At 34.3% G+C, this 19,324-nt stretch overlaps 1 long non-coding RNA gene across 1 annotated transcript; it reads left to right on the forward strand.

Moving 5' to 3' along the window:
• The first annotated feature begins 9,023 nt into the window (after positions 1 to 9,023).
• LOC135837697 (uncharacterized) lies at positions 9,024 to 11,463 on the forward strand. The gene is made up of 4 exons (XR_010557239.1): positions 9,024 to 9,778; positions 10,241 to 10,398; positions 10,495 to 10,638; positions 10,723 to 11,463. It is a non-coding gene; the product is annotated as an uncharacterized LOC135837697 (long non-coding RNA).
• The last annotated feature ends 7,861 nt before the right edge of the window (positions 11,464 to 19,324 follow it).

Here is a 19,324-nt window from a genome sequence, read left to right on the forward strand (position 1 = left end):
ATCTATTATCTCGCATTAGAAGTACGAGCCGTTGGAGCGATAGAAGAATGAAGTTACTCATCATAGTATTGCAAGATGCTACTTCCGAAGAGAGAAACGCATTTTGGCATAAAAATTGGCTAAATTTGATTTTCAGCGCGCATACCAAAGATTTAGTTGTTATGATGAAATTGTCCTTTCGAAATGAAAATGAAATTAGATTGTTCAAAGAGAACGTTATGTCGATATATGAAAATATCGCGAAAGATTGCGCCTTGTTGTTGGAATGCAGATTTCACGAAGGATTTGAAGCGTTGAACGCAGTTTTGTCGTTCTGCTGTCTCGATGAGCGACAGAGAAAGGAGTTTAAACGGCGATTATTGAGGTCGAATTATATCGGAGAAAATTCTATACTGACAATTAACGTATTCTTTCACAATAAATTGCTGAATGAGTTCATCGATGATGCTTTTCAAGATGCTGCCGATCTCGGCGTTGAATTTAGAAACCAACTAAGATCATCTCCTGTAACCCAAAACTGTTTACTCGAATGTATTCGCCAAGGATGCTTCGTTAGGCTGATAGAGTTCTTCGACTCTTTCTATTCAGATGAGCAAATCGTAGTGTCTCTGAAAAAACGTCGATTTTTTCAATACTTCAAAGAGCAACTCATTGCTGGTGGTATTTCGAGCATTGATAGTGTCAATATGCAGGTTTTTCTGGTTTGGCTTTTGGGTAGTGAAGATGAAGTTATGGGATTCAAACAGTCGATACCAGTTGAAGATATTGTTCGTACTATGATGCAAGGTGAGAAGATAAGAATAGCACTATATTGCGGTGGTCATCGTAAACCGGAATTTCCTTGTAAGGTGCATCGTTTCTTAATGTGGTATTTGAACAATGATGAAGAAGAAGTAGACAAGTGTGCAGTGCTGTTTCATGATAAAGTGAAATCCTTCATTACTTCTAGTATAAAACGTAGAAAAATCGTGTAGTTAGGTTTAATAATTGCCTATCATTGTTGAAATCAAAAGTTTCTGTTGTTTTCTATACCAATTCAGTTTGTGGAAATTGATGTACGTAGTTCACTTTGTTTTGTGTTTTGTTTTTAATTCGCTCACCTTACTTTATTATTGTGGTTAGGTATTGATTGTTAGTTGCAGGTATGTAATATCCGATTGTTTAATGTTATAATGGTCGTAATAAATGAATTCAATAAATTTTTCCAGCGAACTCATCATGTTCATTCATTTAATGTTAAGGTGTTCCAAGAAAAATACAATTTCTAACGTTGAATGTAGTACAATATAGGGTGGACCGCAGAAAAAAAGTTATCATCGATCGACTGTGGAGGACGAAAATAGAGTTCAAACCCAATTTCAGTCCTTCATGTTAATTAAATGAAATTTTGATTTTTTTTAAAATAAAAAATGGGCTTAGTTCAATTTTCTGAAAAATCTCTGAAAATTTAAATAGGTAGGTGGGTAATTCTCAAAAAAAGTTTAAATTTCAGTACTAAAATTTTTCAAAAATGAAAACCTTTTTTTGATTTTTTTTTTCAAAAGGGACTTGATTGTAGGCATACCCAGGACCCCTAAGTAAAATGACTTCAGGCTCAAGGCATCCTCAAAGGGGGCGGGGGCAGGGGCTTCAAAAAAATCGGTGCCACCATAGTGTCACATGTTGGAAAAAAAGGCTGTTCACTACTTTTGGGTAGGTATAGGTATAATTGGAGCAGTTATTGGTAGCTTTAGCTCACAAAAAGGTCATCAAGTAGGTAACAGGTACTTTTTAATGGGAGTACTCGAACACAATAGGGTAGGTATTTTCCTTCGCCGTGGACAAAAAAATCACGATAGCCACGACGAAATACCAAACTGTACTATCCACGACGTAAGAAAAAAAGAACTAAAATTTGTTTTACTGGTAATAGAAATAATAGAATCAATAATTTTTCAATTTTCAAAGTTGTGGTCATCAAATACTTACCATTTGAATATTTTCTTTTTTTCAAGGAAAAAAAGTCTCTTTTAAACGTGAGAATGATAAGCCACGGCGATGGATCTGAAAAATGGTAATCTGTACAATTTTCACAGATTACCATTCGGAGGAGGGGTGACTGTATTTCCTTGATGGTTGTGAAATGGGGACAGCACTGCTATCACTGAAACAATACAGTGTAGCCTTTTCACCGCAAAAAAAGTCGAATAGGAGAGCCAGGAAAAAATAAACAAAAATTGGCCACTGCGATGGACAAAAAACTGATTACATCACTTTATGACCTCGGTTTCAGGGTATTAAGTATCATTCCAAAAATTTATATCAGTTGTGTCATTTACTCTCATATCATATAATAATATGTATGTACCATTTTTTTTTTTCAGAAAAAGTGATAGTGTAATTCATTTCTTAAGATGAAGTTGAAAAATTTAAGTCATTACAGGTCACGACGATGGAGTTTTCAGGGTTGGGGTGACTTGACACATAGTGGAGGGGGGTTGGGGACGTTAAACTATATGCACGTGACCCCTGAGTTGGTATCTACACAATACCACTGAAAAAAATTTCAATTGTCAATAGTATTCAAGTAAACCACCCATTACACGATTTTTAAACTTTTTTTGAGAATTACCCAGGTAGGTACATATTAAATTTCACCATTATACAATTTTTTAGTGCTTAAAAAAGAAGCCACATTTCGTTTACAGGAAAAAAACCGCTTCTATGGACCCACTGGACCCTCTAACTGAGATTTCCAAATTTGCACCATTTGCAGTTTTGAAGTCACCCTCGATTAGACATTAGGATATCCCTGTTTTTCACCAAAAATTATCTGAAAAAGTTGAAAAATGGTATTTCTTCATCGCGTCCATGGTCAAAAAAATTCTAAAAAAATTACCCCAAGTACAACTTTTTATGCTGATTAACGTATCAATAAGAAATCCAGAGGACGTTTTTTTCGTGTTCTTGATTTAAAAAATTTCAAAGATTCTCAAAAAAATACATATCTACCATACGATTTCTCTCCTTGAAAGCTCGATATGTATTGCGCTAATCGACTTATTTTATCAATTTTCCATGAATTTTTCTCTTGAAGAATAAATTTTCCACCGAGAGAGAATGTGTGGCACACTACTTTCGATAGGTAGTTCGAAATTTTTTTCATTTTTCTCTTCTCCTTTTAGGAATGAATATTGGCATCTAGCTTAATTTTAAAATATTTTTTAAAATACCTACTAAATGTGAGAATAGCCTTTGTCGTTTCAAGTACTGAGACCTTTTGAAAGGGGCGAGGGGACACATTTTTACATGATGGATTTTTAAAATGATTGATACCTGCATTAAAAATGGCCTAACCCAAAATACCAACAACATTGCAAGTTGTTTAGAGTTATAAGGGTGCATCTCAAAAAACGCCGCCTTTTTTGAGTACATTTCGTACACACAAAGTCTTAAAAAACAGTTTTGATTGTTTTGAATGTTTGTTTGATAGAAATAGTCACAAGATGTGTATTTTTTATTGGTTTGTATCAAATGGAAAAATTTTTCAACTTGATCACTTTTCAGAAAAATGAATTCGCACATAATAATGAATTTCTAGTTTTTTGAGAAAAACTCAAAAACTAAGCACTCTAGATAAAAACTAACGACCGTATGTCAATTGGAAATTTAATTCTCTACAACTTTGTTAACATGAAATTTTTTGGACGCTTCCTTTCGCCTCCATTTCAATTTTAATGAAAGGTTATACTTAACACTTATAACTCAAAATGTTTTCCAAACATTAAAATATTTCCTCTTCAAGATTTTATTTTTCAAAGTGTTCTTATGCTAAATGAAGGTACGATACTAGATCTTTAAAATGAGGTGCTATTCATTCCTCACAATTAATTGTAAGTTGATGAAAATAATGAATCAAGTTTTTTAAAAAAAGTAAATCGCACTCTCCTGTAAAAATTATTTTTTTTGATTTATGTAACTTCATTACAGTTATTACTCCCAAGGTGCGATATGTACTTGAAAAATCATCATGCAATCTATCATTGCAGGCTAAAATTTTGTGAGGAAAACAAAAATGTCAATGATTTTCTCAAGTGACCACTTTCACAAAAAAGGGTCCTAGAATTCCATAACATTTTGAAAAACTTGAAAAAATCATCATGCAACCTCTCTACGTAGATTAAAATTTCTGTGAAAAGTTCAAAAGAAAATGCCAGTGACTTTATTTTTTGACCACTTTCCAAAATTTGGGGCCCAAAATTTTTTATCTCTGAAGAAAAAAATAGAGACAAAAATCAACACGAGACCTATCGATGTAGGTTAACATTTTGCGTAGACAATGCCGAATGTCAATTCACCATTTTTTCAAAACTTTATGAACTTTTGAGCCCAAATGAATGTGATCAAAAAATAGAATCATTGGCATTTTCGGTTTTTCACGAAATTTTAATCTACCTGATTTCGACCAAAATCAACAGATACCTTGATTTTGAGTTGAAAGTTACTCATAATTAATTTTAGCTCCGAAGGTACCCCTGGACCTGGAGAAGAGATTTCAGCCCCTAAAGAGGCGGCATTTTCGAAAAAAAAATCATGGTCCTGGCTCAAATAAAACTAGGTAGGTAAGTATGTACATATTTGAGATTCTACGTCGATCAAAGTATGCTATGACCGTCAAAATCCGAGACCACTAAGACCACTTACAGATTTCTATGGAGCGGTTGAAAATGTGCCAATCGCATATTTTTGGGTAAGGAAATGTGTTTTGATTTGAAAATTTTTCTTGGTAAATATTTCGCATTAATCATGTTTAAATAAATATTGAAAGATATCATTCCCGGAACTGAAGAAATATTTTGGAACGCAGTGGTACCGGTACAAATCTTGAATTTTTTGATTATTTTTGCCAACTACAAAAAATTGAAAATAAATTCGATGACATTTTGAGCCCCATTTTTTTTGGAGAGATGATTCTGTAAACAACTAATTTTAAGATTTCTCACATAAAATACAAATACCAATTTCAGCTATTCTAGGGGGCCAGCTTGGTTTTCAAGGGAGTGGTCTAAAAAAATCGTCATGCGAGTTTATTTTACTCAAAAGAGACTTTTTAGTGATAATAGAACTTGAAATTTTGAAATTTTACATTAAATTTGTAGATATTTTTTCAATTGTTTAATTTTTGGAAATTGAGGAGCCCACCACAGCCACAGCTTGAATTTTTTGAAAATGGAAAAAATGAAAAATACGGAATTATTTTTTCACCAGAGTTCACCACTTTTGACCCAAGATGGCGTATGAGTACACCAATCTCATCCAACCCAACCCAAACCAGTTCCTTGAGTTCTTTGTAGTAGGGATTCCAGTTCCTCCACGCCTCTAGCGCTTCTCCAGTATGCTATGTAACTATGTAACATCTTAGGGGTTGATAAGGGATGATCAGATAAGAGATGAGAGATGCTCTTGTTCTTTGACAGTTTTATCAAACGCGAATAACGTCTAGTTTACTCATAGCCCAGTAAAAATGATGCGAAATATGAATTTAATTCGTAAAAATTGTATTGAGCAGTTACATATATGAAGAATTTTATATTTTCCATTATTATTTGAAGTCTTTATCTAATGGTGCTTTTATTAACAACAATACAACAAGTGATTTTGTCGATTGATTCATTATTGGATATCAATCAATTCGATGGTATGTAAGATTATTATCATTTACCTAGTATTTCGTTGTAAAAACACACGATCACGTTCTGTGACATCGTTCTGAGCATTTACTTAATTCAATTTTTGGATTTTCTTTCAGGAGTGAATCGATATACCAATCATCAGAAAATAATCAAGAATAGGTATACTCAACACGATGGAAACCGTGTCCAATGTGTACCGTGTGTACGACCTCACCTATCCCAGTCCGGCCACCCTGAAAGAAATCTCGTCTATCGTAGTTGCGGTTGATTTATGTCGTAAACATTTGAAGAATGATTTGTTTCCCTATTAGCCATCCGCGGTTTACGACTTGCTGGAGAAATACGTGCACACATTCAGAAACTCGATTTTGTCATGGCAGCAATATCATTTCCGTAATGTATTCGGTCGTAGCGGTTGGAAGAAAATTTTGAGTGGATTCGACGATTTCGCATGGGACTGGGATGGTACCATTCACGAAGAGCGTACAGCGAAACGGATGATGAGGTGCGATCGATTCACTCAACTTGAGAAATTCAAGATCGCTTGTGTGTACTGCTTCGAAGATGATATCAAACAGATTTGGCCATCTGTCAGCGAGATGAAGGAGTTGAATGAAATTAACTTTTATACTTGTCCAGAACAGTACTACTGGATCTGCTACCTTCGAAACGAATTGCACCTCATTCCTACTTTCAACAATTATCCTATTGACGAGTTGATGATTATTCAATCAAATGCGCCGGAATGTAAATGGAGAAACCGTTCATCCGTTATGTATTTTTGGAATCGTTTACCATCTGATAGCCAGCCACCTACCCTGCTGGTCTACTCAAATCACTATTGGCGGGAGCTATTCGTTAGATTTATCTTACCAAAACTAAACGAACATCAGCTGGGAATTTTTGTGGCCGAAAACGGGTGTTATTTGATCAAACATCTGATGGCATATGAATCAGCACTAGTTCATGTTCTTCCAACTTGGATGTACATTCGTAGCAGGATCGATGTAAGACATTTTTTGGATTTTATTAACGAACTGCTAGAAGAAACAATCTGTGGCGCAGATTTAAATTCCGAAAGAGTGACGAATTTGTGCTACGAGATATGGAAGAGTGCTCCGCAGCATTTTAGACGATCGGTGTTGGATGGTGTATTATACCATAATGATCTATTATCTCGCATTAGAAATATGAGACTATGGGACAATAGAAGAATGACGTTACTGATCATAGTATTGCAAGATGCTACTTCCGAAGAGAGAAACGCATTTTGGCATAAAAATTGGCGAAATTTGATCTTCAGCGCACATACCAAAGATTTAGTTGCTATGATGAAATTGTCTTTTCGAAATGAAAATGAAATTAGGTTATTCAAAGAGAACGTTATGTCGAAATACGATAATATCGCGAAAGATTGCGCCTTGTTGCTGGAATGCAGTTTGAGTTATACGAATACGAATACAATCTGGAACTTAGTTGTTGATATGAACAAGCATATCAACCGTTAATCGTTGCTTCTTAACGAATGAAGCCAGTTGAATTGTTTGTAAACCAAAACAATACTCAGTCAGATCGTATACAGCCAAAGACAGCCAGTAATTACTAGAATAGTTGGTAGGTGTGATCTTTATTAAATAGGATATCAACACCCCCTCCCACACCAGCCAACTATTTACACGTCATTGATTCGATCCGAAGAACAATCAAATAACTTAAGATTCATTCAAATCCGAAGAAATGAATTCTGTGACCAAACTGATGAAAAAATAAGATTCCAATCCGAAGAAGTGAATCTGTGGTTAGACTTTTTATAAACAGAATTTGATAAGATGAGAATGCGAATTCTATAGGGCAAAACGCCCTGACGTCACAAGGTGTATAAATGGTGGTATCTCTTGATTCCCCTTACATATTGTAGGCTACATGCTAGTGATTGTACTGATTGTTTGTCCACTTTGCATTTTGATATGCCAAAACTTTCAAACCATCTCGAGGATCCCATTATTTTATGGCTCTAAATTGTAGAGGATGTTGTCCTCTTTCCAAAGGTACTAAATTTTTTGAAATCCGCAAAAGTCTTCCTTGAGGAAATTGACTTAAGGAGCAGAAAAATGCGGCAAAATTCAACTCATTGTTCTATCAGCTTTGCACTTTGCGGTGGCAGAACTTTTAAACCATCTTGAGGACCCCATTATTTTATGGCTCTAAATTGTAGAGAAATTTGTCCCCTTTCCAACAGTAATAAATTTTTTGAAATCCTCAAAGGTCTTCCTTGAGAAAATTGACTTAACGAGCCGAAAAATGAAGCCAATTCAACATATTTTTCTGTACACTTTGAACTTTGAGGCGACAGAACTTTTAAACCATCTCGAGGACCCCATTATTTTATGGCTCTAAATTGTAGAGAAATTTGTCCCCTTTCCAACGGTAATAAATTTTTTGAAATCCGCAAAAGTTTTCCTTGAGGAAATTGACTTAAGGAGCAGAAAAATGCGGCAAAATTCAACTCATTGTTCTATCAGCTTTGCACTTTGCGGTGGCAGAACTTTTAAACCATCTCGAGGACCCCATTATTTTATGGCTCTAAATTGTAGAGAAATTTGTCCCCTTTCCAACGGTAATAAATTTTTTGAAATCCTCAAAGGTCTTCCTTGAGAAAATTGACTTAACGAGCCGAAAAATGAAGCCAATTCAAAATATTTTTCTGTACACTTTGAACTTTGAGGCGACAGAGCTTTGAAACCATCTCGAGGACCCCATTATTTTATGGCTCTAAATTGTAGAGAAATTTGTCCCCTTTCCAACGGTAATAAATTTTTTGAAATCCTCAAAGGTCTTCCTTGAGAAAATTGACTTAACGAGCCGAAAAATGAAGCCAATTCAACATATTTTTCTGTACACTTTGAACTTTGAGGCGACAGAACTTTTAAACCATCTCGAGGACCCCATTATTTTATGGCTCTAAATTGTAGAGAAATTTGTCCCCTTTCCAACGGTAATAAATTTTTTGAAATCCGCGAAAGTCTTCCTTGAGAAAATTGACTTAACGAGCTGAAAAATGTAGCCAATTCAACATATTTTTCTGTACACTTTGAACTTTGAGGAGACAGAACTTTTAAACCATCTCGAGGACCCCATTATTTTATGGCTCTAAATTGTAGAGGATTTTGTCCTCTTTCCAACGGTACTACATTTTTTGAAATCCGCAAAGGCCTTCCTCGAGAAAAGTGACTTGACGAGCTGAAATGTAGAAGTAATCGGCATTGTTTACAGCTACACTTGTAAGGTTTAGCCTACGAAACCAAGGGTGCAAGTATGCAACCTGAAATTCGCGTTTTGCCCTATTCGAAAAATAAATTCCAACATCTCGATACAAAACTAGTATTTATTTGAGAAAATTACAAATGAAGTTGAATAAATTAAACAATATAAACTTAGTACCTATAATTATTTTTCCTGAGCTCAAGATCGATTTACAAATGAAGACAAACGAATTTACGAATGAACAGACCAATGAACCAACCACATCACCAAGCACACACGAGACGAAGAACTACTGTTTTTCTGAAACAGATAAGTATTTAGAAATATTAACTTTTTGCAAGTACTCTATTTTTAAATGCTATAAATTGATTTTCCGGTAAAGCTTTAGTTAAGCAATCCGCCAACTGATTTTTAGATTCGATTTTATCAATTTTTAAGATGCCTTCACGGACATACTCACGAGTTTTCAAGTACTTTAACTCAATATGTTTAACTCGACTATTGCTAGTTGCATTACTAGAAACACTAATAGCCGCATTGTTATCTTCGTAAACAGATATTGGCATTTTTATATCACCAATGGTTTCTTCTATTATACGAGCTATAAACAAGATTTCTTTTGCTGCTTCACAGATACTCATAAATTCAGCCTCTCCAGAACTCTCAGCACAACATTGTTGTAACTTCGAGCTCCAGCCAATCAAATTACCATTATAACGAATTAGATATCCGGTAGTAGACTTCCTAGATCTTGGATCTCCGGCGAAATCAGCATCAACGAATGCATCAAGCATTGTTGTACCTTTTTCATACTGAAGACCACATGAACTAGTACCTTTAAGGTATAGAAAGATACGTTTTAATAAATACCAATGAACAGATTCTGGGTTAGTTTGTGCTCTAGACAGGTAATTTACTGAGAAAGCTATGTCAGGACGTGTAGTATTTGCAACATACAACAGTGCACCAATAGCTTGTTTGTAAGAACAGAAATTATCTACTGATTCATACGTGAGTTTCTTATGTACTGAAATTGGTGGCATTGGATAACTTTCCGCTGTACCATTTTCGAAACCAAAATTAGAAACTATTTCTTCCACATATTTTGACTGATTTAAAAATACACTATTTTCGATCCAATTTACATAAAATCCTAAAAATTTCTTAGGTTTACCTAGATAACGAGTTTCAAATTCAGTTTCAATTAATTTACGTACATTTTCGATTTTAGCAGGATCGTTACCTGTGATTAAAATATCATCTACATAAACAATTAAAATTATAATATAAATTTCGATTTTCAGAATATATACACAAGGTTCACGTTCGATTCTAATGAAGTTAATTGAGATTAAAAATGCATGAAAACGATTATACCAACATCTAGGTGCTGTTGCAAAGCCATACAAAGCCTGTATTACCTTGCACACGTAATTTTTCCTGTCACCTGTAGCCCCTTCAGGTACAGTCATATATTTTACTCTATCTAATTTCCCATAGAGAAACGCATTTTTGATATCTAACTGTACTACATGCCAACCATACTGAATGATTACAGCAAATAACCACCTTACAGTGATTAATCGAGGAGTAGGTGAAGTTGTATCCTTTGAATCGTACCTTTCAGGATCGCGACACCCTACAGCAACGATTCTAGCCTTTGCTGTACCATCATCTTTAACTGTGAAAACCCACTTACAAGGTACAATTTGCATGTCTTTTTCTTTCTTAACTAGTTCCCATACGTTACGTTTATACATCACATTTAATTCTCTTTCAATTGCAGGCCCCCACTTACTGACATTAGTTTGTGATGTTGCCTGACTATACGAAATAGGAATTTCTTTCGATGGAGTAAACAACTGTTCGATGTTACAGAAATTGACCTTGGAATTAGTTTCATCCCAATCATAATCAATAACGTTTTCAACAATTTCATATTCGTTATCATCCTCATTATTTACTAAATTAGATGAACTAGAACTAGAATCAACTACTTCTGGTGTATTTACGTTTGTTTCGTTTATTTCAGATGAAAATTCAAGACTATCAGTTTGATTTGATGGAAAATCATTTTTGTACAATTTTTCCTCATCAACTTCTACATGACACGAATCAATGGTTTTCTTTGTTTTTGGGTCAAATAAAGTATAACCTGTTCTAGTGAAACCAACCAGATACAGCATACTAGAACGAGAAAAGAACTTTTGTCCTTTTGGTATTAAATCGTTTTTCGTAGACACCCTAGATCCAAATAATTTTAAATAAGTCAAATCAGGTGATACATTGAACAGTTTTTCAAAAGGAGTAACAAAATCAATACTCGAATGCGGAGTTCTATTGTATATGTAGCAAGCAGCGTCGATAGCTAGCCCCCACATATTCACAGGAAATCCTGACTCAAAAATTAAAGCTCTCGCACGTTCCTGTAAGGTTCGATTCAACCTTTCTATAAGGCCATTGTGTTGATGACAATGAGCCTCTGACAACTCTCGTGTCAAGCCATAATAAACTAGAATTTCATCTACTTGTGAATTGTTGAATTCTGTACCTCTATCGCACCTAAAGATGTCAAACTGCCCCATCCCAGGATATTTAGCCTGGAGGAAACGTAAAGCTTCTTTTAGACAAGGAGTTACCTCCTCCATCGATTTTGATTTAATAACAAAGACTTGTAGATAACGGGTGAAATCGTCAATTACACACAGTACATACGAATTCTTTTTCTCAAAAGTTACAGGTGTAATAGGACCAATCAAATCAGCGTGAATAATTTCACAAGGACGTACTGCTCGATACCGATCTTTGTCAAAAGATTTACAGGTTTGTTTAGCCTGTGCACAAACCGGACAATTATTTATCCGAGCTGTAGCAATTAAATCATTCACCCCTTTCGTCACTGATTTCAATTTATTTACAAAAGGAATTGAGATATGGCCCATACGTCTATGCCAAATATCCCCCTCCTCTTGTAACAGTTTTAATTTTTGTGGAGAAATTTTAGATTTATTTCGTCTACGTTTTTTATTTTCTACTTCTGCAAGTAGAACTACAAGATCATCACGAATATTAATTTCATTTGAATTTAATTCGGATTCAGATTTTTCACTATTTAGGGACTGATCAAACGTTTTTGCATATAAAATGTATAACTTGTTTCGTTCATAAATATTTGCTATCTTAGTTTTTAATTTTCTACAAGAAATAAAACCAGATCTAGGATTTAAAATTAACGACGTTTTGAATTGGGTATTCAACGCAGATGCGCTAATAATATTAGAACTCGCTTTAGGAATAAATTTTACATTAGCTAAATAGACAATACTTTTGGTTTTACCGTTATTAAGTAAAACAGGTAATGTACCAGACCCTAAAGCCTGTACGTTGGAAATGTTATCAATAGTTCCTACATTTTCAGCAGATTCGAATTCTACATAATTCATTAAAAAATTTTTGTTTGATACAATATGGTGCGTCGCACCGGAATCTACAATGAAGGCTACATTATAATTAAACATATTCATTGATAATGCATTAGTACCTTTATTTTTAGGACAGTCCTTTTTTTCGTGTCCATAAGCGAAGCATTTGTAGCACATTCTACCAGAATTTTTGCAATCGGCCGCAGAATGAAAATACTCGCCGCATTTCTTACAACGTATTTTATTTTTTTCTTGTGGAGTCATCTTCGCAAGCTTTTCGCGCTGTTCTTCGTTATACTTCATATGTAGTGGTACAGCATTCGAAGTAGTCGGATCAGTAACTTTCTGCTGCTTGGATGGACCATGACCATGAGAAGTATCATCTTCTGCCTTTCGTTTATTATTTGGTTTACCTACCCTACTTTTAGAATTAACCGCTACTTTGGTAAATTTTTTCTTTATAGTTTCAAAATCTACTACAGGTAATGAAGAAATCGTAGTGTAAAACGAAAAAAATACGGATTTAGGATCATTAATACCTTCGATCTTGTGCAAAAAAAATGTCTTAACATAATCATCAGAATAAGTCGTACCTATATCTATATAATCATTAATTAATTTCTCAAAGTCTCCAATGAAACGTTCTTCATCGAAACCTAACCTGTATCTCAAACGTTGAGATCTATCATGTAAAGAGATGTAATCTTGGGTTCGACTACTTCCGAATAATTTGCTTAGAGTATCCATGGTATTAAAAGCGGTAAGTACAGTTGAAATACGATTCGCAATTGATTTAGATACAGAAGCGCGTATATACTGAACAGTTTGCGCATCCAAAACTACACGCTTGTTAGGAGAAACATCAATTTGCATACCACAGTCCGTTTCTATAAAGGGAAGCAGATTTAGCGCTCGTAGATCTAATTCCACCATCGACTTCCATGTTTTAAAATTCTTGTGACCATGTAATTTCTCATGCTCTTGCATATTGCGTATTTGGAAAGGTGGCGTAATATACAACTTATCGAGAGCAAGTAATCGCTGCATTTCATCGGAACTGGAAGCTTCACCTCCGTCGCCACTACCACCGCTAGCTTTTTTATTTCTCGTAGACATGTTCTGGAATAAGCAGGAATTAATAACGAGTACAGAAAAAAAAAATTCTATTTTTTTAAAAAAAAACTTGGATAAAACGGTTGAAGTTATACGAATACGAATACAATCTGGAACTTAGTTGTTGATATGAACAAGCATATCAACCGTTAATCGTTGCTTCTTAACGAATGAAGCCAGTTGAATTGTTTGTAAACCAAAACAATACTCAGTCAGATCGTATACAGCCAAAGACAGCCAGTAATTACTAGAATAGTTGGTAGGTGTGATCTTTATTAAATAGGATATCAACAGTTTGTACGATGGATTTGAAGCATTAAACACAGTTTTGTCTTTCTGCTGTCTCGATGAGCGACATAGAAAGGAGTTGAAACGGCGATTATTGACGTCGAATTATATCGGAGAAAATTCTGTACTGACTGTTAACGTAATCATATACAATGAATTGCTGAATGAGTTTATTGACGATGCTTTTCAAGATACTGACGATCTCGGCGTTGAATTTAGAAACCAACTGGGATCATCTCCTGTAACCCAACACTGTTTACTCGAATGTATTCGCCAAGGATGCTTCGTTAGGCTGATAGAGTTCTTCGACTCTTTCTTTTCAGATGAGCAAAACGTAGTGTCTCTGAAAAAACGATTTTTTCAGTACTTCAAAGAGCAACTCACTGCTGGTAGTATTTCAAGCATTGATAGTGCAGATATGCAGGTATTTCTTATTTGGTTGTTGGGTAGCGAAGATGAAGTTATGGGATTCAAACAGTCGATACCAGTTGAAGATATTGTCCGTACTATGATGCAAGGTATGGAGATACCAATAGCACAATATTGCTGTGGTCTTCGTAAACCGCAATTTCCTTGGAAGGTGCATCGTTTTTTAATGTGGTATTTGAACAACGATGAAGAAGAAGTTGACACGTGTGCAGAGCTGTTTCATAATAAAGTGAAGTCCTTTATTACTACAAGTACAAAACGAAGAAGAATCGTGTAGCTAGGTTTGATGATTATTATTGTTTGAAATCAAAAGTTGCTGTTGTTTTCTATATAAATTCTCAGCTTGTGAAATTGATGTACCTACGTAGTTTACTAATTTGTTTTGTGTTTTGTTTTTATTCGCTCATCGTAACTTCGTACCTAAGTATTGTGGTCAGGTAGATATTGATTGTTAGTTGCAGGTGCCTATCTATGTAATACCTATCCGATTGTTTAATTTTAATGCTCGTAATAAAAGTACCTATTCAATAAATTTTTCCGGCGAACTTATCATGTTCATTCGTTTAATATTAATAACGTGTGTTCCAAGAAAAATACAATTTTTAACGTTCATGGGTCATTTCACGTCAATTGGACCAAGAAGTGGTAGGTGGGTTCGGCGATTTTTTTGAAATTTTTCCTGTGGAAAGACCTTCCGAAGGGATGACCAATGGCGCAAATCGCAGCCCTCTAGCCCTTTTTTAACGGCAGCCAGGGGGTGTCAAAGTTTTCAGTGAACCTAAAATATCATCCATTTCAGCAGTGGATTGCTCGATAACCGCGATACCTACCAAAATGGAACTTTTTCCCATAGTTAGAGGTTTTGAAAGGCTTTTAGGTGATATCATAAAAAGCAGTGTTGCCACTTTTTTATGTACAAAAAATTAGCTCAAAATGTTTCAAAACGTAGTTTTCATATCGTTCCGACTCTCAAAAATTCTAAAAAAAATATATTATGGACAACTGTTCATGCTGAACAACATATTAAAAAAATGGGATGGTAACTTGTAACAAAGTCGATTTAAAAAAATTTAAACTTTGTGAAAAAATGTGATTTTTTGATTTAAAACATGAAAAAAAGTTTTGATTGGTAATGACCCGTTTGACCCCTATTTTTACGTATCTGTTGAAAAAGTTGAAAAAACCCCTTCACTCGATGAAATGAACTCAAAAAAATTCAAATTCAAAAAAATTCAAAAAATGAACGAATTTTTATTTTTTTGTTGTTATTGTAATTTTTATCAACTATTTCATGAAATACGTCAGAAAGTGGTCAAAATAAGACAACTGAATAAATTTAAACTTTTTTTGATGTTTGAAATTGAAAATTGAATTTTTTCGAATTTTGATTTTTTGTGATGAGTTCATTTTATTGAGTGAAAGGGGTTTTTTCAACTTTTTCAACAGATATGTAGGGGTCAAATGGGTCAACTTTACCAATCAAAACTTTTTTCATGTTTTTAATCAAAAAATCGCATTTTTTCGCAAAGTTTAAATTTTTTTAAATCGACATTTTTACAAGTTACCATCCCAATTTTTTAATACAATGTTGTTCAGCATGAACAGTTGTCCATAATATATTTTTTTTTAGAATTTTTGAGAGTCGGAACGATGTGAAAACTACGTTTTGAAACTTTTTGAGCTAATTTTTTGTACGAAAAAAAGTGGCAACTCTGATTTTCATGATATCACCTAAAAGCCTTTCAAAACCTCTAACTATGGGAAAAAGTTCCATTTTGGTAGGTGTCGCGGTTATCGAGCAATCCACTGCTGAAATGGATGATATTTTAGGTTCACTGAAAACTTTGACACCCCCTTGCTGCCGTTAAAAAAGGGCTAGAGGGCTGCGATTTGCGCCATTGGTCATCCCTTCGAAAGGTCTTTCCACAGGGAAAATTTCAAAAAAAATCGCCGCACCCACCCACCACTTCTTGGTCCAATTGACGTGGAATGACCCTCATGTATGATGTAATAGAATATGGTGGACCACAGAAAAAAAGTCATCATCGATCGACTATGGAGGACGAAAATAGAATACAAACTCAATTTCAGTCCTTCCCCTATTATGACAAAATTTTGTAGCATTTTGCTAGCAGTGTTGCTAGCACCTCTAGCACCATTTTGAACACCTTAGTAGCAAATTTGCTAGCATAATGCTAGCATTCTTTGCTAGTATTATGCTAGCTCATCTGCCATGCTAGCACTTCATGCTAGCTTGTCACTAGAATTATGCTAGCATTTTCCTAGCATTGAAATGCCCAAAAATTTCAAGTTTGACCTCTTCTACAGTTGAACTTGAAAAATGATCTACTCTTCACGACATCGACTTTTTCAAGGGACTGAAAGCTAGCCGAAAGCTGAAAGCCAAAAGCCTAAAAAAGCCGAAAGTTTCATGTTTTTCACCAAATTTTGGAAGTTAAAAGCTAGCCAAGTTTCATTTTGAAAAAGTCAAAAGCCAGTTAGAAGTTTCATTTCATGCGGCTTTTTACTAAGCTTTTTTTTCATGGTTTTCGTTACTGTTTTATTTCTACTAACTGAATTTTTTGAAATTTTCTAAATTAATAAATTGAGAAATTGGGCTTCGATGCTCCAAAGGTATCAATTTATCATTCTAAAAATATGAAATTTTTATTAGTTTACGAGAAAAATCGAATCAAAATTCACTTATTTTATTTTTCATTCTAAAATTTAATATTTTTCATTCAAAATTTCAGCTTTTAGAAAGGCCGAAAGCTAGCCGAAAGCTAGCCGAATTAATTGCAAAAGCCAAAAGCCAAAGCCAAAAGTTTCAGTTTTTTCTTTTGGAAGTTAGAAGCCGAAAGTCAAGTTTCATTTTGAAGCTTTCAGTCCCTGCCATTTTGAACAGGTGCTACCAAAATCTGCCAGTCATGCTACTCTCATGCTATAGTTATGCTAGTAAAATTGTCAATAGGGTCGTGTTAATTAAATGAAATTTTGATTATTTTAAAATAAAAAATGGCCCAAGTTTAATTTTCTAAAAAATCACTGAAAATTTAAATATTAAATTTCAGCATGTGCAATTTTTTAGTGCTTAAAAAAGAGGCCACACTGATTTTCATCACGTTTACAGGAAAAACCCCGCTTCTAAGGAACAACTAAATGAGATTTCCGCACCATTTGCAATTTTAAAGTCACCCTCGATTAGACATTACAATATCCCTGTAAAGATTCTCAAAAAATAATACCTACCATACGTTTTCTCTCCTCAAAAGCTCGATATTGCGCTATTTGACTTATTTTATCAATTTTCCATAACTTTTTCTCTTGAAGAATAAATTTTCCACCAAGAGAGAATGTGTATGGTACGTACTATTTTCGATAGTTCGAATTTTTTTTTCTTTCATTTTTCATTTTTTTTTCTCTTCTTCTTTTAGGAAGGAATATTGGCATCTAGAATTAATTTTAAAATATTTTTTTAAATACTAAATGTGAGAATAGCCCTTGGCATTTCAAGTACTGAGGCCTTTTGAAAGGGGCGAGGGGGCACATTTTTACATGATGGATTTTTAAAATGATTTATTCTTGAGAGATCAATACCTACCCATCTAATTACGTTTTAGTTTTTATCTACGTATGCGTGGTTTTTTTTTTTGTCGAATTTGTAGTCTCGACTCGGATTGATTGATTTGATACCTATCAACTTTTAATTAACTTTACTGATGTTACATTGTATTTTTTTTTGTTTCAGGTGAGTCCAAATTTTCGTCGTTAGAATAGTAAGTGTACCATACGTGCAAATATGGGTAAGAAGTAAGTACCGAATAAACATTCGAAGTACATATTTGCTTTGTATTTCTGATTTTATCTTATTTCGTTAATTTTTATACTACTTGTGATTGATTAGAAATTCAGACGGAGAAGGGAACGAGAGGCTGCATTTTTCCAAATCGGAAAATAATTTAAGCTTGATGCGAAAGAATAAGAAAAAAATCAAAGATTTTTATGGGTCAATGCACTTGGAAGAGAATATCGATAAAATTAGTTAAAATTCTTATTCAGCTGATACTTATTCTCTTTATATGTGTAGCAAAATTTTGGGTCTATTTTGCGGATTTTATTACGTTAAGTTCACAGTTGTATCATAAAACCATAGGGAGCGCCTTTCGATTTTTTAAAAAAATTTTAAATGATGGCTCCAAAATTTTGCTACCGTTTGAAAATTGAGCTTTCAAAAATGCTTGACTTTGAAGAAACCGATTCTCTCCAAGTGGCAGCAGTGTCGAGCGATTGGGCTTCAGATGTGGGCATTAGGTATTATGACGAGGAATTTCAAGCGTTGAAAAAAACAACGGTTTGGGAGCCAATGATTACGAATTTTCCATTTTTCCAGTACCTATACCTATATACGAAGCTTACAAGAAACTTTTGAGCAAAATCGATAACTACTTAGGTAAGTATAGGTAATCTCAAACTTGACTTATTTCTATAAGTTTTACAAAGCCGCCTTGCGACCTATCAAAATGAGTTAGAATTTCGCGAGGACAACGAAAATGCCACTAATTTTATTTTTTAACCACTTCCAAAAAATGTTTAGCCCAAAATTTCATCAAATTGGGAAAAAAAATTGAAAAGTTATCAAGTCACCTATCAATATATGTACCTACTATGTAAGTTAGGTTAAAATATTGCGGAAAAAAACGATAATACGAATGATTTCATTTTTTGACCAATTTACAAAAATTGGGGTCCAAATTTCATCTCTGAAAAAAAATTCATAAATCAATACGTGACCTATCAATGTAGGTTAAAATTTCGCGTAGACAACGGAAATGTTATTCGTAATTTCTTGTTGGGCCATCGTGAAGATTTTGATTCGTGTATTGTGCTCATCAGTGTTGAAATATGTATTTACGCGTGACGTTTCAGAATGGCGTAGAATACTTATCGCAACATTAATAGGTCCCATTGTCAATTTACCATTTTTTCAAAACTTTACGAACTTTTGTGCTCAAAACATTTTACCGGCCAAAAAAGTAACGCGCATTGCCGCATTTTCGTTTTTCTCACAAAATTTCAACCCATCATTCATAGATCGAGTGAATTGATTTTTCTTTTTTTTTTTCAAATTTAATAAAC

This window comes from Planococcus citri, chromosome 2 (assembly GCF_950023065.1).
Source record: "Planococcus citri chromosome 2, ihPlaCitr1.1, whole genome shotgun sequence".
NCBI lineage: Eukaryota > Metazoa > Arthropoda > Insecta > Hemiptera > Pseudococcidae > Planococcus > Planococcus citri.